The following is a 23381-nucleotide window of genomic DNA, read 5'->3' as shown; positions in this document are numbered from 1 at the left end:
TTGTGTGTGGAAAGGCAGTATACAAATAAAGTGGTGTGGTGATGATGATGATGCAGTCACAACTAACTTTTACTGGATTGTGTGCCCACTGAGTGCAACTAAATATCCTGGCCTTGACATTCATTGTTATTGGAAAATTGAGCTGCAAGCATATTTCAGTCTATATTCTTCACCCTGTAAGGTGGTGGGCAGAGACTCATCTTTCTTCACAATGGAACCTGCTGTGGTCTATAAAACCTCAGCCTATGGCATAAATCACAGAGACAGTTGCAGCTTTGTGAAATTTTATTTGTGACCCTTTGCAGCTTATGTCACAGGTCAAATCGGCTTGGGTAAATGGATAACAAAAATGGCAAATGTAAATGTTTCTCCCATTGCAATTTATCCAGGCCTCCAAGGGCTGGAGTCCCATTCTAAACTGTCTTGCTGTTCATGACAAAGTGTAAATCAGATACAGTACTGGTAGGAAGTTTTAAAGCCTATATGGTGAATTCTGTGTTGGGAAACAGCTGGCAAGATTTCCCTCCAGCACACATTTTATATTGTTTTGCATAACCATCTTGCTATGTTTTTAAAAAACACTACTCTTGGCCAATGCATTAGTTTATAGAAATATATCCTGTCATCTTGGAAACCAGTTGGCAGATAACTCTGTGCTGAGACAGAGATGTTTTGGAGGCATTTTGGCTTAGTCTATTACTAATACACATAAAGTGGTACGATGGTGCTTTAAAGAAATGAAAATCCATCCTGCAACATGGAATGCTCTGTTCTAAGCAAGCTCAGATTTAAACCTCAGTAGACATTACAGAACCTGAGCTGCTTGATCAAAACAAGGCCTGCAACCAAGCCAAAGGCAGCCCACTAGCCATTGTGGCCTGCCAGGTTCTTAACAACTTTCCCCTTTTTGCAATCCCAGGCAGACAGCAAAAACATATGGCTTCCGAGTCTCTGATGGACCATAATATATGACCGGTAGGTCATAAGGGTGTGTGGAACAGATGAAGTTTATAAGATCTCAGCTACTTCACAGGTACTTAAGATAAACTCTGGTAAATCTGAGCTTCTACATAGCTCAGAATATAGGTCTTGCAAGTATAGTGATTTACAGATAACTTAGAACTCCGAACTGTATCCCTGATTTCAAGATGTAGATTAGATTTGTTTTTCTAGGGTGCCATCTTCCAAAAGGACTCTATCATTGTGCTTTGCAACATTACAAAGTCATAAAAGCAGCATCATGATCTTGGTACCATAAAATCTAATAAATTTGTCCCAGCCAATAAATATTTCTCTTTCTGTCTCACCAGGTGCCTTGTCCAACAGTCTGCTAGGTCTGAATTTAATGCTGGATTCTCAAGATAGTGCAGGTATTCTGCTAGTGTACCCCCACTCACAGCCTGACAGTCTCCCTTCCTGAGCCAACAGAGGTGGTCTCAAAGGTAGTGTTGAAGAGCCCATGATTTATAGTCATGGAAGATTTGAGGTCCCCATATGGGAAGCAGTTCCAAGTCTTCATGGCCTCCATACCAACCATAGGCCTAACTCAAACAGTAACAGGCCCGACAAACTTAGCTAGGAATCTGAAGAAGTGTGCATGCACACGAAAGCTCATACCTAGAACTAACTCAGTTGGTCTTTAAGGTGCTACTGGAAGGAATTTTTTTATTTTGTTTTGACCATGGCAGACCAACACGGCTACCTATCTGTACTTAGCTAGGAATGCACTTGATGTGTTTTGCTCAGATCCAAATGATAACCTATGGATCTTTCTGTCATCATGGGCAGATCATTTCCTGATCAGTTCGGACTGTTGGTGACAACAGCTGGTAATACTTGCTGAAGGGGTGGGGAACCCATTGTTGAACTGCTCCCCCCCCAAAAAAAATATGAATCTGAATTGTTCCTGATGGGTATTTTTCTACTCACATGTGGCTCTCACAGTTTTGAAGGAGGCTGTGGTGCCACACTTTTAACATTTTTTGGGGGGGGAGGGTGCTGGTACTGCATTCCCTTGAGTACCCTAGAGTACCCCCAGGGGGGAAGCACTGGCTCTCATTCCCGTCATCCTTTCTCTGGGAGGCAATGGTACATCTGGAGTCAGACATGGGCAGAGATTAACAAAATGAAACTTAATCCAGTCAAGACAGAGGTACTATTAATTTAATTTAATTTTTTAAAACTCACTAGCAACCTGGATGTGTCGCTTCAACCTGTTCTCTGGATTGTGTTGCAGTCCCCTTGAAAGAACAGGTACATAATTTGAAGGTACTCTTTGAGCTACTAATTTCCCAGGATGCTCAGGGGATGGCATTTGCTTGAAGTGCTTTTTGTAAACTTCAGCTGATATGCCAGCTATGGTCTGTCCAGGAGAAGGCAGACTTGGCTTCAATCATCCATGCTTCAGTTACCTTCAGACAGGATTATTGTAATGTACTCTACATGGGGCTGCCTTTGAAGACAGTCTGGAAGCTTCAGTTGGTCCAAACTGCAGCTGCCAGACTTTCCTCTGGTACTTGCAGGTCAGGACATATTTGCAGGTCTAAGCATATAACTCCAGTATTATGTCAGCTTGATGGGCTTCTCATGGTGGTGGCATGGCTACTAGAAGAGCGGGATAGAAAGATGTTATTTATTTATTGTTCTAGCCTTTAACACCTGAAACAGGATCATGTGACCTAAGGGTCCACCTGCCTGTAGGCTTGCCTGGGACCTAGCAACAACCTTAGATGCTCTGCTCTCAGTACCATCATCTGGGGAGAGTGTGGGAGACAGGGCCTTTTCAGTGGTGGAGCCATTACTCTAGAAAGCTCTCCCAAGTGACTTTCATCAGACTCCACATAAATAAATAAATGATGATACTGATATACAGAATTCTCCCTGCATGTTGTGAGCCTTAGAAATGCAGAATTTTAGATTACACAGAGAGGACACCACACATATACACCTGTATCCATGTAGCCTATTTGCAGACTTGAAAATCAATTACAGATAGGTAGCCGTGTTGGTCTGCCATAGTCAAAACAAAACAAATTCCTTCCAGTAGCACCTTAAAGACCAACTAAGACCAACTTAGTTGGTCTTTAAGGTGCTACTGGAAGGAATTTGTTTTGTTTTGAAAATCAATATGTGCATGTCCCCTCGCCTATTCAATGTTTGAACATCGTCTTATCTGCATCATTCTCCTTCAACCAACCAACTATATGTTGCATCAAAGGTTGCTATCTATCTTTTGATAGACCACAAGGATACATCAGAGGCTGTCATCCACAAGAAAATTTACAACTGCAAAAATAAGTTCAATGATATTCAGCTACAGAGGTCTCCTTCAAATTCTGCACTAACAACTTGAATATGAATCGAAAGATTGACCCACCCAGCTGATTTAAAATGTGCTTTGGGGGATCATCCAGCTCACCAAGGAGGAGATTTTATTAAATAACTGTTTAGCTTTCTGATGCCGTAGTCATTCCTGAATGGTACTAATGACTATTTTCTGCTGAAATATTGTGGGGGAATTCGTTCATCCCTCTGGTGAGTGCTTATATGAGTGGGTCCAATGGCTTCACTGGGAATATTCAAATGAGGAATGGCTCCCAAATGAACAAAAATTTCCAAATTATCCAGAACTGCATTTGTTATATTTATCTCATGAACTGGACTGTCATGCTACTTAAAAAAGAAGAAGAATCTAATCTAACTAACCCTAATTTTATATAGAATTTGTGTCTGCAATATGTCATGTCTATATTCTAAACTGATTTTCTATTCTGGACTGCAAAACATCCATTGTTTTTCTTATTGTGGCTGATTCTATTGCTATTGCTGCTAAAGCTGAAACACTACATTTCCTTATTAAGTACTTAGAAGAGATTGCTAAGGACACTTAGGGACTATGGCTCAGTCCTAAGCACATTTACTAGCGAGTAAATCTCAGTGAGACTAAATTCTGAGTAAACACAATGAGGGACGAGGGCATTAGTAATTTGAAAGAGCTGCTGGTACCCGACTTTTCGTTTTTCTCCTGCCCAGTTACCACCATCAATTTACAGACCTATTAACTATGCAGAAAATGTGGCCAAGCTGGTGTTTGACCTTTGACAGAAGGCTGCCCTCTCTCCAGCTATTCCTAACAAACTAGGCCCAAGACAATAAGCTGCTTTATAGCTATTAGCTAGGTCAGTGTGTTTCTCCAGGAAGACCTCAAGCTGAAAAGCCAACATGCCTGACAACCACAGCCAAGATACCAAAGGTCCGAGCACTAGACATTGGAAAACAAATGGGAAAGCACATACTGCCACATCTGGAATCCTAATGGGCCACCAATGGTTCTCAGCTTAAGGAAGAATTACCACTGTTATTTTATCATCCCTAGTGCTAACTTAGCTGTTTATGTACAGCAATAAATGATTTTTTAAAAACATATTTGGGTCATTATGTCATATACCACCAGCAAGTAGGATTGTTTTATTGTGCTTGGAGTAAAAATACACGGCTATACCCAGATGTTAGGGGGGAGTTTAAAAAAAATAAAAAAATATTTGGCTCTTCTGCACTCCTTTCGGCTGGCCAAATGGTACATTTGAAAAAGAAAAAGAAAAACTGAGAATTTTATGGCTTATACTCCCATCTCCCCAGTAAAACTTGCACCAGTATTGTTCCCAGGTATGTTTGTTCTGCCAATGAGAACATTAGCATGTTAAGCAAAGTAGAGAAGGAACAAACAGAATAATAATAATAATAATAATAATAATAATAATAATAATAATAATAATATTTATACCCCGCTCATGTGGCTGGGTTTCCCCAGCCACTCTGGGCAGCTTCCAACACAAGATTAAAAATACATTAAAACATCAGTCATTAAAAACTTCCCTAAACAGGGCTGCCTTCAGATGTCTTCTAAACGTCAAATAGTTGTTAATTTCTTTGACATCTGATGGGAGGGCTTTCCATAGGGCAGGTGCCACTACCGAGAAGGCCCTCTGCCTGGTTCCCTGTAACCTCACTTCTCGCAGTGAGGGAACCACCAGAAGTCCCTCAGCTCTGGATCTCAGTGTCTGGGCAGAACGATGGGGGTGAAGATGCTCCTTCAGGTATACTGGGCCTGAAAGCATTGTTTCACTAATTTGAGCTTCCAGGCTTACACTTTACATTAAAATATGGCTGGGGAGTAAAGCCCCCCACCTTCAGATCACACACTCCCTGTACACCTACAAAAACCCGATCCAGAGCTTGTGTTGGAGTAATGGCACATTGGGACAGCCCCATGGTGTCATCCTTCCGATATCTCCCTCTTATATCTGCGTGGTGCAGATATTTGGCTATTTAAGGGCAGGCCTTAGAGAGCTGAGATCATTATTACTATATTTGAATGAATGACTACCACTCCTGTCTCTTATTCCTATGACAGTGGCAGTATCAGTGGAACTCATATTAGCAGGATCTGTCATTGGGTCAGTCCTACAAAGGGGATACTGTGGTCAAGTAACAAACATTGTACAGTGGTACCTCGGGTTAAGTACTTAATTCGTCCTGGAGGTCCGTTCTTAACCTGAAACTGTTCTTAACCTAAAGCACCACTTTAGCTAATGGGGCCTCCTGCTGCCCCCACTCCACCGGACCCCGATTTCTGTTCTTATCCTGAAGCAAAGTTCTTAACCTGAAGCACTATTTCTGGGTTAGCGGAGTGTGTAACCTGAAGAGTATGTAACCTGAAGCGTATGTAACCCGAGGTACCACTGTACATGAATTGGCAAAGTCTGCATAGTAAATTACATGCAACACACCCTGGTCACTAGACTTCATCGGCGATGCCCAGATTGAAGGAGTGTAGAAAGCCTTCAGAACATCCTATTTTCACATCATTAGCAAAACGGAGATGAGAGCAAATAGCATTTGTCATATTCCTGTCTTGGAAAATAATTATACTACAGTTAATGTAGTGAATTGGAGGGGCTGCTGACAAGGGCTGTAGAGTTGGTCAATAAACTACAGTAAAGTTAAATTAGATTAACTTTGGCTGCGGACTTTGAAGTATTACAGGAAGACTTTACTAAGTCTGCATTCCCGCAACCCACATCAGCAAGAAGGCGTGTTGAAAAAAATGTTCACAGCAGCTTTGGTACTAAGGAACTGCTTTTCAAAACAATCTTCTCTTTGCTTGTTTTTCTTTTTGTAATATTCTCTGGGTAACCCTGATGTGCCCTGGAAAAACAGACATGTGAATTTGATACCTTGTAATTGTTGATGAGTTGTTTTGTTTTTAAAAAAGTGAGCAAGCCGAATGTAGAATGTGAAATTTCCTTGTCTGTCCTGACACATGGCAGGTTAAAAACACAACTTAAATAACTAGCTAGATGCCTCTCCTGATTTCCAAGAACAGCTTAGATGTTGTTTTTAAAAGCTTTGTTTCAAAAACTTTCACATTTTCCCCTTGTGCATGGAAAACAAGAAATAGGACAAGATAAGCTATTAATTCAAATATGACTCTGTAAAGCTGTAGCAATTCTTAAATGCATATAAAAGCAAAAAATGAGGTAGGCGGAACTTGACTCTTGCTCCTTCTGCATTCCGGATATCTTCTTGCTTTACTAAATCAACACAGCTAAGGGAGCACATAAGCAAATATTAAAAATAGTTTTCTGGTTGTTCACTTATTATTGCACAAAACAACATGGACATCTTTTTTTATTTTGATGCCTTCCAAATTATCTGGACCTGACCTCAAAACACTGTTCAGCCAAAGACTTTCTGGACAACTTTGATCAAATGGCTCTCTCTTAGCCTTGAGTCTATATCTGTAAAACGAAACTAAGAAGGACCACCCTCACATTATTTATTACTTATTAATCTTATATCCCAGCTTTTGTCCAAGGAGCTAAATTCTGCATGGAGTCCTGCTTTTATCCTAACAACTACTCTAAGCAACAGTGAGTCAGTTCCAACAGGCAACAGGGCTTCTCCATCTTCTTCTCCCCACTGCTGCATCCAACACCCCTCCCCTATTCTGCTGCAGAAGGTTGGGGACCAACTATTAGCCACAGTACCTACTATTAAGATCTGCTTGATAGCACATGAATCCGCAAAAAGTATGGCAGTGGTTGAAGCAAATGGCCAGACATACAGTGGTACCTCGGGTTAAGTACTTAATTCGTCCTGGAGGTCCGTTCTTAACCTGAAACTGTTCTTAACCTGAAGCACCACTTTAGCTAATGGGGCCTCTTGCTGCCGCCGCACCACCGGAGCACGATTTCTGTTCTTATCCTGAAGCAAAGTTCTTAACCTGAAGCACTATTTCTGGGTTAGCGGAGTCTGTAACCTGAAGCGTATGCAACCTGAAGTACCACTGTATATCAATGTAATCTCTGGGAACCAGTGAGAATGTTCTTCATCAGAGAATAAATACTGTATACATTGAACTAACACATCATTTAAGCTGGGATATGAAAATGGTGGCCCCCTAGATGTTGCTAGATGTCAGTTTCAATCATTCCTGACCACTGGCCATGCTGGCTGAGGCTGATGGGAGTTGGAATCCAACAATATCTGGAGGCCCACCAGTTCACCCTGATTCAAGCAAAGAACCCCTGAGTACATTAATTCTCACATTATTATTATTATTATTATTATTATTATTATTATTATTTATACAGCTTGATTATTTAAAAAAAATTCAAAATGGTTTACAAAAATATCAAACCATAATAAGTTTTTATCAATAACAGCAATAATTCAAAATGTTAAAATCAACAATAAATTAAACACATTAAAACACATATCAACGTTCTTTTTTATTAATAATTTTATTGTTTATTTAACATAATTGTTTCAAAATATAAGCAAAATATTACAAATACATACATATATATTTCAAATAAGCACATATATATGAAAAAAGGAACAAATGGGGGGAAAGAGGAAAAGTAAAAAGAAGAAAAAATAAAGAGAAGAAAAGAAGAAAAGTTGGAAGAATTTCTTCCAAATTTATTCTACAAATATCTCCGTATGAAAGTAATAAAATTTCATTGATTGACTTCCATCACTTACACTGCACTTTCTATATACATTTTAAGGAAGATTGTATCTGTTATTCCGTATTTTTCCCATACAATCTCACTCAAATATTCTAATCAACATTCTAAATAGCTGGATAGGTTTGCCCAAACAAGTATGTTTTTAGCAGGTGCCGAAAAGAATACAGTGAAGGTGCAGGGAGTTCCAGTGAGTAGGTGCTGCTACACTAAAACAACAGCAGCAGCAGCAACAACAACCACTGTATGATGCATTTACTCTACCCCTGTAACTATGTTCCTGTGAAGAAAGGAATATAGAGTTGAGCCCTTCACAGTGAAAGCCAGTGCTTCTAAGCAAATGCAGCCATATGTTCTTGCAGCTAGATTGAATTATAGAATCTTACAAGTTGGTAGGGACCAAGGGTCATCTAGTCCAACCCCTGCAAAGCAGGAATCTCAGCTAAAGTATCCAGGACAGATGGTCATCCAACATCTGCTTTAAAACTTCCAAAGAAAAATCTACAACCTCCCGAGGGAGTCTGTTCTGTGGTGGAACATCTCTTACTGTCAGAAAGTTCTTCCTGATGTTTAGCGATCTCTTCTGGATATATCCTACCATGCCCAATACTACTGGAATCAAAATAAACTAAAATATAATTGAAGACATTTTAAACTATAATCCCACTGGAACAAAAGTCCTCCTTTGGTTCAAAATTTAGATTTATGCCACTAAAAAGCAGTTTTGCTCTATTGTAGGATTTACAAACTACACAATTAGCACAGTACTACTAGCATCAGACATCCAAATCATGAGTTAGACTCCCAAAACCCACAAGGGACTGGCTATTAGAGATCATATTCTCAAATTCTCTACAAGTAGATATACACACAGAAGTAAATGAAGCTTGCATTCTGCAAACATAAATGCATCCTTCTAGCAGCCACTGGAAGTCCGCCAATCCTCCAATCCGAGACAGAGGCAACAGTATGAAGAGGCAACAGAAGTCTCACAGTCCATCATTCAGTCCTACATATGACTTGGCTTGAAATATGCTTGAATGCTGGTATCTAATATGAGCCAACTAAGTCCTGTTAGATAGGAAACATCCCATTTTCAGAACTGCCTACTAATCAGTATGTCAAGGTTAGGGATGTAAAAAGGAATTGATTTCCATTACATCCTGCATTTGTTGCACGCAGCGCTGTTTGCATTCTGCTGCATTTCGGCTTCTGTCAAAAACCAAGTTATTTGTCTCACTGGTGAAATTAATTATCATCAATGTGTTATTCCACAGCGTTGCACACGGGGTAGGTGGGTGGGAAGATTCCTGCCATCCAATTGTTTAATGACAGCAAAAACATTTTCCTGAAAAAAAGAAATCCTGGGGAGAAAGCAGGAACTGATTTTTGTGTGAAAAGACTGAGCTTTCAATCCTGGACTGAAATGCACTCCGAGATGCCCTCTTCTTATATTCAAAGTACGGTAGATGTCAGCCCTTTTCTCTAAGCCACTGGCAAAAGTTAGATCAGCATCCACTGACAGAGCTCTGGCTAAGTTAGTGACTACTAGGCATGATGGCTGTTGTACCTTCACTGTTGCTGGCCGTATGTTGGGGGTCCTAGTTGCAGCTCCCATAGGCATCTGGTTGGCCACCTGAGAACAGAATACTGGACTAGGTGGCCTTTTGACCTTTTTATGTTCATATGAGTTTTATTCCCCAAAGAGAGTCCCCCACCCCACGATGCATGGATATCAATTTGAAACACAGCGCTGTTTCAAAAGCAATGTGTAATAGCCTGGGATGTGGGGCGCTGACTGTTCAAAATGAATTTACAAGTTGTACTGGGCTTCTGTAAGCTCATGGGCAAATATTTTACAGTCCAGATAACATACAGTGGCCCATAACTATACAGTGGTGCCTCGCAAGACGAAATTAATCCGTTCCGCGAGTCTCTTCGTCTAGCGGTTTTTTCGTCTTGCGAAGCACGGCTATTAGCGGCTTAGCGGATTAGCGCTATTAGCGGCTTAGCGGCTTTTATTTTTTTATTTTTTTATTAAAATTTTTATTATATTTTCAGTTTACAGAAAAGAGAAGAAGAATAAAGAAGCGAGAAAAAAAAGAAAAAAAGAAAGAAAAATAATCCAACTTTCAGAGTACATTTTTAAGTTATTAACTGAACTTCCCCACATCTCCCTCACCCTGCGTTCTTTACAATAAAACTTATCAGCAAATTGTTACCTTGTTTCGTGTCTTTTTTACATCTTTCAGAATATTTTACTTCTAGATTTAAAGTACCTTTTGTCAAGTATTTATACCTTAAAATAATAGATATAACAGCTTTAAATTTCAACTTTTCTTACTTATAACGTAGCTTCCTGTTTTCTCAATCTAGATGCAGGAGCTAAATTTTCCAAATCCTGCAGATTCTTAACATTCATACAACTTATAATGTTTTTGTAAATAGTCCTTAAATTTTTTCCAGTCTTCTTCCATTGTCTCTTCTCCCAAATCTCGGATTCTGCCAGTCATTTCAGCCAGTTCCATATAGTCCATCAACTGCGTCTGCCACGCTTCCAGCGTGGGAAGATCTTGTGTCTTCCAATATTTTGCTATAAGTATTCTTGCTGCTGTAATTGCATACATAAAAAATGTTCTATCCTTCTTTAACACCCCTTATTAGCGGCTTAGCGGCTTTTAGCGGCTTAGCGGATCAGCTGATAAGCGGCTTAGCGGCTTAGAAAGGGGGGGGAGGGGGAAAAACCCGCAGGAACTCGCAAGACATTTTTGTCTTGAGAAGCAAGCCCATAGGAAATTCATTTTGCGAAGCACCTCCAAAACGGAAAACCCTTTCATCTAGCGGGTTTTCCGTCTTGCGAGGCATTCGTCTTGCGGGGCACCACTGTAGGTTTCTGGTCTCATTCCTTGGAGAAGGATTGTAGCTTTACCAACAGCAGGTCTAAGCTCAATGCCCACAATCTCCAGCTGCAGAATCTTCAGCAGAAGCGAAAAGACCCTGAGATGGGAGCCTGGATAGCTCAAGTTGGTTAGAGTGTGGTGCTGATAACACCAAGGTTGTGTCAGGAGCTCAGCCTACACTCGAGTAGGACCCTGGTAGAGACACATGGCCAACTGGCATGTTCTTTCCCTCCTGGTCAATCATTCAGGAGCTTCAAAAGCATTCTTCAGCCCGAACATCACAGCGACCGATGCCAACCGACACCGGCACACTTAGGGATCTGCAAAGTTTGCGCATCATGCGTAACAGCCTCAGCAACTCAGCATTTTGGCTAATCTACTTTATTTACATATAAACACACACGGAGCACTGCAACATGACTCCCTCTCTCTCTAGCATCAGACAGCAAAAAGGAAAAGAACAAAGGACAATAGTCCCACTTCATGGAACACAGTAACACAAACATCCTGTTTCCGTCACTTCCCATTCTGTGAAGTCAAAACATATACTGTCATGTGATAGACAACAATCCCATGACTGCAATCATGGAGCAGGGATTCTAACAGGTTGCGGGTCTGATCCCCATATGAAACAGTTGCATATTCCTGCATTGCAGGGCATTGAACTAGATCAGGGGTCAGCAAACTTTTTCAGCAGGGGCCGGTCCACTGTCCCTCAGACCTTGTGGGGGACCGGACCAGACTATATTTTGGAGAGGGGAAATGAACAAATTCCTATGCCCCACAAATAACCCAGAGATGCGTTTTAAATAAAAGGACACATTCTACTCATGTAAAAAGATGCTGATTTCCAGATCATCCACACCCGGATTTAGAAGGCGATTGGGCTGGATCCAGCCCCTGGGCCTTAGTTTGCCTACCCATGGACTAGATGATCCTTGGGTCCCTTCCAACTCTGTGATTCTATGATTCTAACTGCTGCCAGCCAGAGTAGAGACTACTAAACTTCAATTGACCAAAAGCTTGACTCATTATAGTGCAGCCTTGTATGTTCACTTGAAGCAGAAAAGGGGTGAAATATAGAATGGGAAGGAACAAGTTTGACATGCAAATGTTACATGTGAATATATTACCTATGCCAATTTCTCATTTTCAATAAATCGTACTTTGCGTAGCATCTGTCATTGCAATCACAACAATTAAGCAAGTTTCCCATATGTTTCCTTGTGCTTCTGAAGTTAAGTTTGGACTCACTTTTGTTTACTAGTTTCTGGTCCAAATATCTCCAGTGACATCAGAGGGAATGCACACATCTGGGAAGGGACTTACATAACAGCTGGAGGCAACACAGGAGGGGGTGCTAACACATTTTGGGTGTGACCGCATTAAAATGTGAGCAGTGCTGGCTATTCTTTGAGAGTTCATTTCCATTCCACTTCTAAATGCTATTGCGCTAATTTATCAGCATATATTCTTTGCAATTTACCATGAAATATTTTTGGCCAGCAACTGGATCTGAGAAATAATGGCGGCTATTGAATATTATACGACACACTTAATTTGCACTGTCAAATAAGATGTGTTGTGCCAAAAGCACTGTAGACTGTAAAGCTGATATTATTGCAGCATATTCCCCAGCCAGCTCTTCACAGAGCAGATGTCAGGCTGTCTTCCCAAAGCACTGCAATGTTTACTGCCACTTTCATTTTTTCATAATCAAAATAATGCATTTAGCAGGTCTCCTCAGTAGCAATACGCAAACAATCCATAAAACACATTTTCTAGTGCAGCTGCACATTCTCCTCCATTTAGCCACTTGCTTCATGCTCCCCTTATGATTGGCCATCTGCTGTGAATGGCAGGGAAGCAGGACAGCAGTTTTGGGGTGAGAAATATGGTCAGAACAGCTAGTAAGAATGCTATCTGAGTGCTGATATTTCAGAATACTACATTTCTATGCCACCCTTCATCTAAGGATCACAAGCTGCTTACAATATAAAAACACAAAATGTATAGCATTGTAACAAACGAAAACAATCCCCGCCCCCGTTTAAAATACCATAGGTAAAGGTAAAGGGACCCCTGACCATTAGGTCCAGTTGTGGACGACTCTGGGGTTGCGGTGCTCATCTCACTTTATTGGCCGAGGGAGCCGGCGTACAGCTTCTGGGTCATGTGGCCAGCATGATTAAGCCACTTCTGGCGAACCAGAGCAGTGCACGGAAACATTGTTTACCTTCCCACCAGAGTGGTACTATTTATCTACTTGCACTTTGGCATGCTTTCGAACTGCTAGGTTGGCAGGAGCAGGGACCGAGCAATGGGAGCTCACGCCGTCACGGGGATTGGAACCGCCGACCTTCTGATCGGCAAGTCCTAGGCTCTGTGGTTTAGACCACAGCGCCACCCGCGTCCCTTAAAAGACCATAGATTGTGTAATTAGCCAAAGGCCTGGGAGAAGAGGAATGTTTTTGCCTGGTCCTGAAGATATGTAACGAAGGCGCCATGCGAGCCCCCATGGGAAGACCATTCCAAAAGTGAAGAGCCCATGCATAAAAGGCCCCTTCTTGCGTAACCACCTTCCGGTCCTCTCGCAAAGAAGGGGGGTTACTGTTTTTATGTCAGCTGATTCTAAATTTTTATCGTATTAAGCAGTCTATTTCTAAAAAATAATAATAATAAAACAGTACTAATGAAAATTACTTACACATTTGCAATGATGGAATAAAGACTAAAACTAAATAATGTGTCCCTTGGTAGTAATAGGACCTAAATGAGAATTCTGGAAATGAACAATTTACGATTTATTTGGAGACATGCAATATATTTCCATTGCTAGTGGTAGTGAAAGAAAAAGGAACGGGTGAGCAAGTTACTTATGTTTTCTGTTAATTTAGCTTATCGTTTGATGAGGCCCAGGTTTTTTACTAATGAAAAGCATATCACAAAACGTCTAGACATTGGCGATATTCTTAGCAAGAGATCACTGCATTTCACCAGCCACGCTTAAATTTTCCTTAAGGGATACTCTTCCACAGTGGCAGAGTAATTTTCAGGTTCTCGAGTCGCTTGCCTGAGAAACAATAGCCCTTTGGGAGCAGGGCTACAGCTAAAAGGTTCAACGTGAAACAAGCAAGAGCCAGTTTCATGCCACCCAAAGAAAAGCAGCCAGAAGCAGGTCAGCAATCTTTTAATTCATTTAATTAGGACATCAATCAAACGAAAGCTTTAAATGATTGATCAAAAGGAGCCTGTTTTAATTAGTGGACCTGTAAGTTAAAGGGATGCTTGTTTGTGTATTGAGGCCCAAAGTTCTGCAATGGAGTTTAGTGTAGCTTTCTGCTGGCTTGTTTGAAAAGCAGGCGCTGGAGGTGGCAGCTGATCCATGGGAGTACAGGAAGGGGTGCTTAAATTCCCTTCTTAAAAAATTGCCCTGCACAAGCACAATTTCTCATTGTAATGGAGAATGGAGAATGGCATATTCTATCCTGCCAGGGAGAAACAACTGGAGGAGGCATATTCTACATAGAGAATGGCTGGGAAGGATAGGGTTAAGCGCCCACCTGCCCTTTCTCCACTGCTGACTGTAGCTCCAGTGGCTGCTTCCCTTTAAAAAAGAAGATGGAGGGTAGATAATGCATCCTTCCTCAACTTGGTGCCCTTCAGATGTTGTTGGACTAAACTCCCATCCACCCCAGCCAGCTATGGAGGGCACCATCTGGAGGGCATCAGGTTGGAGAAGGCTGTATAATATGTAGTTTGGCCAATTATGGTTCCAGTATGATGTTATTATGGGATGATGGGAGCAACATCTGGAGAGTCAACAGTTCCCCATTTTTTTTCCTGAGATGAACAGATACATTTCTGTGTCTGCAGATGGCTGAGGTTCCATCCTTGGGAATCATCCAGGTACTATATTCTTTTATATGGTATGCTTCTATGGTAGGGATGCTTTTCAACTAATTTTTATGCAGAGCAGACCTATTGAAATTAAATAACATAGTCATATTCATTCATTTCAATGGGTGGATGTTGAATACTACCCAATGTGAATCATACATTTACAAAAATGCATACCAAACATCAAGAAATGTACTGGGAAACTGAAAAGAAAGCTATGCTTAGCCTTTATGATATTGTAATAAAACATAGCAGAAATAGAAGTATAATAAGGCTTTGACATTCTGGATGCTAAACAAAAACGTGTCTCAGGGTGAATGTAATCATTTTCGCTTCAGTGATGTTTCACAGGTGTTCTAGACTAGCTTTGCATATGAAATCAGAAGTGGCCATTTCTCTTAGAAAGGTGCAAGACAAGACAAACTTCATGCTTCGTGTTTCAGTTGTTTGTTTAAACATTGTTTCTTAAACCATACAAAGCCCTACCCAGATAGATGGAAAACGAGTCTTTATTTGAATATTGGGAAATTAATTCATATCATTTTCATGGTATATTCATTTTTATGCATGTTTTAAAGCGTTGTGTCAGGGGTGTCAAACCTGGGGACCTCCAAATGTGGGTGTTGTTTGTGCTTCTCTTTAGGAGCAGTGCTGCATTAATCCAATGTGTGCCATATCATGACGGGGTGGGAAACCTATGGCCCTCCTGGCTTTGTTGGACTCCCAGCTTCCACCATCCCTAATTACTTGCTGTGCTTGCTGGGGCTGATGGGAGTTGGAGACCAACCACATCTGGAGGGCCCCAGGTTTGACATTCCTGACACAACAACAGAGACTTCAGCAGCGACTGAAATTAAAAGAGGCCAGGTGATATCTGCCTAGTATCAGGGTGGGGGTGGGAAAGTAAATCTGATGCACTGTCACCTAAGTCACTTCATCTGGCTCTGGACTCCCCAAATAGTTTCTGCCACATCAAAACTGGAGAGGTGACGCAGTCTACATTTTGTCTGTTTTAAAATATCCTATGAGACAGAAACAGGGACACGGGTGGCGCTGTGGGTTAAACCACAGAGCCTAGGGCTTGCCAATCAGAAGGTCGGTGGTTCAAATCCCTGTGACGGGGGGAGCTCCCGTTGCTTGGTCCCTGCTCCTGCCAACCTAGCAGTTTGAAAGCACGTCAAAGTGCAAGTAGATAAATAGGTACCGCTCCGGCGGGAAGGTAAACAGTGTTTCCGTGCGCTGCTCTAGTTCGCCAGAAGCGGCTTAGTCATGCTGGTCACATGACCCGGAAGCTGTACGTTGGCTCCCTCGGCCAATAAAGCGAGATGAGCGCCACCACCCCAGAGTCAGTCACGACTGGACCTAATGGTCAGGGGTCCCTTTACCTTTATGCGACAGAAACAGGAACAATCGGAAAGATTGTGGCCTCCCTTTCTGACATATATGCAACTGCATTGCAAGGCATGATCACTTGCCCCTTTTCTTGCAGTAGAGATTAAATGTAACCAATTTAACTACAGTGGTACCTCGGGTTACATACACTTCAGGTTACATACGCTTCAGGTTACAGACTCTGCTAACCTTGGGTTAAGAACTTTGCTTCAGGGTGAGAACAGAAATTGTGCGGAGGTGGCGGGAGGCCCCATTAGCTAAAGTGGTACCTCAGGTTAAGAACAGTTTCAGATTAAGAACGGACCTCCAGAACGAATTAAGTTCTTAACCAGAGGTACTACTGTACAAGGGCACTGGGCTGAACTGGACAGATTGCACCAGTAGTGGATGCTGTGGTGGGGCAGAGATGCTTGCCTGACCTCCTTGCAGGTGAGATGGTACTCCTTACTGGGAAGGGGCGAGGCAGTGGCGAGATTGGCATGGTGCAAATGAACTGGGCAGTCCAATGCGGCACCCCTGCCAATGCATTAGTACACCTCCCTCTGCACCACTTTCCCCCCTCCCCCTCACAGTAAGCAGCATTAACTCACCTGCAAAGTGGTCAGGTAGGTGCCTCTGCCCCACCACAGAATCTGTTACTGGGCTGTATCCATGAAAAACTGAAACTCTCCCAAAAAAAGCTACCCAAAAGCCAACTAAACGTTCACAGAAGAACCTATCAACTGTTGTTAACTTCAGCTAATTTACTTTATGTATTTTTCAAATTGTTGGTATCCAGCTGTCTAAAGAGACAATGGAGTGCACTTCCAGGGGCGAGGTCAAACTGTTGTGGCTGCAGAGACCAGTTAACTTGTAACTGCTGTTTCCCACATTGTTTTTGCTACATTAGCAGCACCAAAGTGACCTCTCTGGGGTGCAAGCCTGGGCAGTGTGCATGGAGGTGCTGGGATTCTCAGATGACGAAACCCCTCTCTAGGCCTCACTGATGTGGTCCAAAGAAAAACAGAACAATACATTTGGCACCAGATTGGCTGTGGGGATTGCCAAAAAGAGGCCTACAAGACACCGCCCAACCATCCACTCCCAATTTGTGTAAGGCTTCCTCCTTAGCCCTTCTCCCAAAAATGTCCCACAGCGGATACAGACTTTTCCTCGGGGTTTACTCCTGAAGCCTTTCTCATGAATGAGTATAGACATAAGGCAGTGGAGGTTTAGAATCATTGTTTGCCTTCTCCTAGATAGGCTACCTTCCCAAGCTGATAAGCCCCATCTGCCCCTCACTTCCCTCTACAGTACGTTCTTGACCCTTGAACCCACTATTGGTCCTATCCACTCAATCTGCCAGATCGTGTCTTTGAATGCAGGGCAAGTTCCTAACTCACTGAGGGTTTGAGACCCATCAGCTACCTTCACCTGGTTTAGCCAGCCAATTAATGCTGTTTCCTGGGGTGTGGCCGATGTTACATACAGTGGTACCTCGGGTTACATATGCTTCAGGTTACATATGCTTCAGGTTACAAACTCCGCTAACCCAGAAATAGTGCTTCAGGTTAAGAACTTTGCTTCAGGATGAGAATAGAAATTGTGCTCCAGCGGCGCGGCGGCAGCAGGATGCCCCATTAGCTAAAGTGGTGCTTCAGGTTAAGAATAGTTTCAGGTTAAGTACGGACCTCCGGAACAAATTAAGTACTTAACCTGAAGTACCATTGTACTGACAGCTTCTAGGAGCCACAGGTGAGAGCTGCTTGTAGGGTGGGGACCAAAGGTGGACAAACTACCCCAGAAGGAGCATGACGTGTCCCCCACCAGAGGTACTACCCCTCCCCTAACACCCCATAACCAAATAATTGACTGCTATTTCAAAAATCTCACCAATTAAATTCAAACTACCAGGTGGTAGTTTGTTATTTAACAGTTACTGCTTCATAGGAAATATACCTATTCACAGGAAATATACCAATCAGACCACCTGAGACAATTTCAAACTTAAATTGTTGTGAGAGTTCCAGAAATATGGGTTTGGATTCTGACTTCGCTTTCCATGGAAGGAAAGTCTCCTTGGTTTTGATCAAGTGGAGGGATGCTGCTACCAGAGAGGACAATGACAGATGGGGAGGGGGGCAGTGGGGGAGACAAAATTTAAAAATGCAAAAGGTGTTTTACTATTTGTTTTTTTGAGACAACTATAAAACCGAGTACATATTTTTTTGCATATTAAAGGATGCAGAATAGTCTTGCTTTTCAACAAAAATTCAAAACTAGTCTGATAGGCTTTTGCAAGTTAGCATCTCAGACCTTGCCAGCCTTTTAGCATTGTATTTGTTAAGGGATAAAGTTAATTGTTTAACCGCGGACTAAGGTATCATTTAGTCTATAACTTAAACAAGCATTGATAAAGTTTTTTACAAAAAGATGCTATCAGCAAAACAAACAGGGTATTTTGTATTACTTCAAAGCTTATTTATAATGTGTTTAGAAAAATTCAATGGAAACAGGAAAATAATGTCTTGATTTTCTAAACTTTACCACATCTGCTTTTACTTACTTGTAGCATTGTAAAGGTCTCCGGATTTCAAATGGATGGGGTTTTTTCTTCTTTTTCCCTCTCGCTCTTTCTTTTGTCTACTACCCTATTCAGCTATCTTCACATGTTATACACACATGGTCTCCCATTTTCCACTTGTGAATGTAACCACAAGAAAATCTTTCTTTTTAAAGTTTTAAATAAGATGTTGCATATTACTGAGCATAGATGACATTTTAGCCAAACATATTAGAAACAGAATGGAAACTATTTTCTGTAGAAAGGCAGTTTTGAAATCCCTATATTTTTATTTCCCTTTTTAAACTAACGTGCATGTGTGCCATTAATTTAGCCCTGCTTTTTGAACCAAGTTTTCAGCTATGTACTCCACACCCCTACATGCAGTGAGAAGTCTAGTCCTACAGAGTTTCATTTCTGAAGGACAAGGAACAGAGCAATAGAGACTTTTAGTGTCTTTTAGTGTCTGTCGTCGTAACCGCTGAAAAGAGTGAAAGCAAATACATAGACTTGTAAAACAGACACCCTGCATCACAAGAACAACCCTCCTAGATCGGATCAAGTGTCCCCTTGGTCCAACATCCAATTTTCTACAGTGATCCTTCAGAAGTCCATAAGCAACAGGGAAGGCAACCGTGATGCTGTTGAGATTTATTTTTTTTAATCTACAAGTTAAATGCAAAGACACAAACTTCAGGTCTAGTTTAAGGTTACCAGATTTGCTGTGATGAAGTGAAAGGGGTTCAAATCACAGGCGTTGGCCTTAACTGGCCTGGGAGCTGAGCATCTTAAGGACCACCACCTTCTGTTATGTGCCCTGCTCACACTCTTCAACATCTAAGGCCCCACTCTTATATACCACTGCCAAACAAAGCTCAGCAGACCTCTGTTAAGAGCAGAGCCTTTTTTGCAGCTGCACCACGGTGCAGAATGCCCCCACCTCAAGAGGTTCTGCCAAGCCCAGACACTGTGCTCATTGAACCCCCAGGCCAAAAATTGAGGTTGGTGTGGCACTGCCCCATTCATCTTGATTGAGTGGCCTCTGCTGGTCAACAAGGAAGCAATATGTGGTTGCTTTGATTGCATGATCCTTAGTTTTAGGCTAAGTAGGGCATGGGAACCAGAGGGTTAAGCCAAAGGCCTTGTAGAAAAGGTGGGATTTGAGGGTGGCTGTTGATCCATTCCTTCCTGTAGCTCAATTTTTTATCGTTATGGGTGGCTGTTTGTGTGTGTCTCCTGCTGGGAAGGGATTTGGGTCATTTTACCAGCTCCTGTCTTGTATCATTAGACCAGCTCCTCTGATGAATTTTTGCATTTATTAGTTGCTTTCTATTGTCTTTTAACCTTTATTTGTAAGCCACTTTGAATAATTGTTGATAAAGAGGAATTTGAGTTTAAAAAAGGGGGGGTTACCAGATTTTTTCAATGAATTCGGGGACACTTAGATCTTCATTTTGGATGGGGACTGATTTGTACATCCGGAGACTTCCCCTGGGAAACAGGGATGTCTGGTAACCTTAGTCTAGCTTGGTGCTAAGAGAGCTCTAAGGTCAGCTCCTTACGACTGTTCCAGATTTTCCAAGAAGCAGTGCATGAGACAGATGAGGCAAAGATCAGTCTTCCATAAACAGAGCTATTTTGTACAATTATTACATTGCATTTTGGACAATGACTAGAGAGAATCTTGCTTCATTTGTTGCAAGTAATTCAGTAGGATTAAGAATACACATATAGCAGTGAAGTGGAACCAGGTTATTCCCTACATACTTTGGATTGAGGGCATGATTCTAGTTCCTGCTCCTATAGATATCTAAAAACTGAACCAACATGGACGAGAATAGTTTTCTAGGAGAGAAGTCCTATACACACTTTTAAACATGAGAGATATTGGGCAGAGCTAGAGAAGCAGTGGCCCTTAGCCTTATTTAATGCATGCAAGAGGCAGCCAGAAGCAGAGAAGGAAGGCAAGAGAGAGAAACATGTTTGTGTGTGGCAAAATGGATGGGGTAATGGAACAAGGGAGAGAAGCTGTCTGCAAGCAAACCATTCAGACCTCTTGCAAGGAGGGGTGAACTGAAATGGAAAGAATAGTGGGAAAGGGAGCAGGTAATCTTCTGCAAGCAATTAGTTCTGATCTCTGGCAAGAATGAACCATCCCCTTCTCAGCAGCCCACTGCATGGGAAGGAAGAGGGGAGGGTTAGAGAAGGCCACTCCACCCACCACCACTAGCATGGAACCCGCAAACAGATTACCCCTGAGCGGGGAAAGGTTCTCAGCATCTGATATTGATACAGTGGTACCTCGGGTTAAGTACTTAATTCGTTCCGGAGGTCCGTACTTAACCTGAAACTGTTCTTAACCTGAAGCACCACTTTAGCTAATGGGGCCTCCTGCTGCCGCCGTGCCGCCGGAGCACAATTTCTGTTCTCATCCTGAAGCAAAGTTCTTAACCTGAAGCACTATTTCTGGGTTAGCGGAGTCTGTAACCTGAAGCGTATGTAACCCGAGGTATCACTGTAATTGGATCTTGAGATCTGTGAATGTGAGGCTGTTCACAGAAAGGGGCTTTCCCCTTCCCTGCTCCCCCCTGCACCATGCTGAAACACCTTTCCAGAGGTCAGGGGTCCTTGTGAATTTTGTGAGACGGAATGTGGACAGGATGTAGTGGGAAGGGGGAATTAACCCAAACTGGATGGATGCACCTTAGGTACCAGTAAGTGCATCTCATCTCAAACAGGGTGCCTCTGCCTGATTTCTGGCAGATCCCCTTTCCTCTTGTATAGCTATACATGCCCCATCCTGCATCACAGCCTCTGGAAGGCTTCTCGGGAGTTGCAAGGAGGAGGATGAGATGGGAAAACACCCTCCTGTGAACAGCCTCCTGTTCACAGATCTCATCCCTTTCATATTTATATATTATATAAATGAGAGAGGGGTTTTTATACTTAGATCTACTGATGGGAGTGTTAAAAGTGTGCATATAATAACTTTTAAATAGTGAATAAAAACCCCTGTGTGCCTATAGGGGAATTTCCTGTTTTCCTTGCAGAATCACCTTGCCGCCACCCCGGAACATAAAGCATTTTATCAGAAGTTGCAGCTAGGTATGAAAATCCAGTTTTTCTAGAGGAAAGCATAGAGCTGCGTAAAGCATGGAATCATCCATGCTGCGTTGGCTATGACTGCAATGGGACTTACTTTCAAGTAGGAGATTTCACTGGAAAGTTCTACAGAAATTCTCTGTAGTTTAATTAAACAAGCTGTTATTGAAACATTAATCTTTCACACGTTAAGAACTGCATGAATATCTCCTGCATGCGTGACAGAGAAAGAAATAGCCTACTGGTTTTATTTAATGTATCCAATGACCACTACAATGGGACATGTGATGGGAAAGAAAAGGAACAAGCAATTCTTGCCGCAGCAAATTGTAGCTTCGCCAAAGCTATTAAAATGATTTAGCGATCACCCCCACCCTTTGTTACAGTTTTTCAGTGTCTGTCATCATTAAGATGAATTCTTGGTGTCCAAAGAGAATTTCTACTGGAATTCAGTGCTTAGAAGCTGCTCAATTCATCTTTTAAACACCATCCAAATACTGGTGTAGTAGGCTCAATGAATGCACTTGGGGGACTATCATCATAGTGTGTAGCTAATCCCCTGCCCTGCACATGTTTATAGAGCCTTACACCGAGGCAGGCCATTGGCCCATCTAGCTCTGCATTGCCTCTACACTGATTGGCTGCATCTCTCCTGGATTTCAGACAGGTGGCACCAGCCCAGGGGTCAGCAACCTTTTTCAGCCATGGGCTGGTCCACCGTCCCTCAGACCATGTGGTAGACCAGACTATATTTTGGGGGGGAAATGTGAAGGAATTCCTACGCCCCACAAATAACCCAGAGACGCATTTTAAATAAAAGGATACATTCTACTCATGTAAAAACACATTGATTCCCGGACCGTCCGGGGGCTGGATTGAGAAGGCAATTGGGCCGCATCCGGCCCCCGGGCCTTAGGTTGCCTACCCCTGCACCAGCCCTTTCCTTTAAAACAGTAAGTTCCCCAAACCTGTTAGAACAAAAAAGTTTTCACATGCCAGTGAAAAGAGAGCATGGAGGGAGCCAGTCTAATTTCTCCAGGTCAACCAAAGAGGTTAACAGGATGGAGCAATTCCCCTACGAGGAACGGTTGCAGCAATTGGGGCTTTTTAGTTTATAGAAAAGGAGAGTAAAAGCCAACATGTATGTGTGTGTGTGTGTGTGTGTGTGTGTGTGTGTGGTGTGTGTGTGTATATATATATCTATATCTATATATACTTATGCATGGCATGGAGAAGGTGGATAGTGAAAAGTTTTTCTTCCTCTCTCATAGCACTAGACCTCATTGGCATCCTATGAAGCTGAATTGTCAAACTACACTTGTACCTTGGAAGTCGAATGGAATCCATTCTGGAAGTCCGTTCGACTTCCAAAACCAAATTGCGGCTTCTGATTGGCTGCAGGAAACTCCTGCAGCCAATCAGAAACCGTGGAAACCCCATCAGACATTCGGGTTCCAAAAAAACGTTCACAAACCAGAACAATCACTTCCGGGTTTGCAGCATTCGGGAGCC

At 42.2% G+C, this 23381-nt stretch overlaps 1 protein-coding gene and 1 long non-coding RNA gene across 5 annotated transcripts in view; one reads left to right on the top strand and one right to left on the bottom strand.

Annotated features, from left to right (window-relative positions):
* The window catches only part of SLC25A21 (solute carrier family 25 member 21), a 291014-nt gene that overhangs the window by 222133 nt on the left and 45500 nt on the right, over positions 1–23381 (bottom strand). The gene's annotated exons all lie outside the window — the stretch shown is intronic.
* LOC309345486 lies at positions 745–4370 on the top strand. The gene is made up of 3 exons (XR_014158246.1): positions 745–1033; positions 2083–2152; positions 4033–4370. It is a non-coding gene; the product is annotated as an uncharacterized lncRNA (long non-coding RNA).

This window comes from Podarcis erhardii, assembly GCF_964252035.2.
Source record: "Podarcis erhardii genome assembly, chromosome: 1".
In the NCBI taxonomy this organism is placed as follows: domain Eukaryota; kingdom Metazoa; phylum Chordata; class Lepidosauria; order Squamata; family Lacertidae; genus Podarcis; species Podarcis erhardii.
Note: the sequence above shows the minus strand (reverse complement) of the source record. Positions and strands in the feature narration are given on the sequence as shown.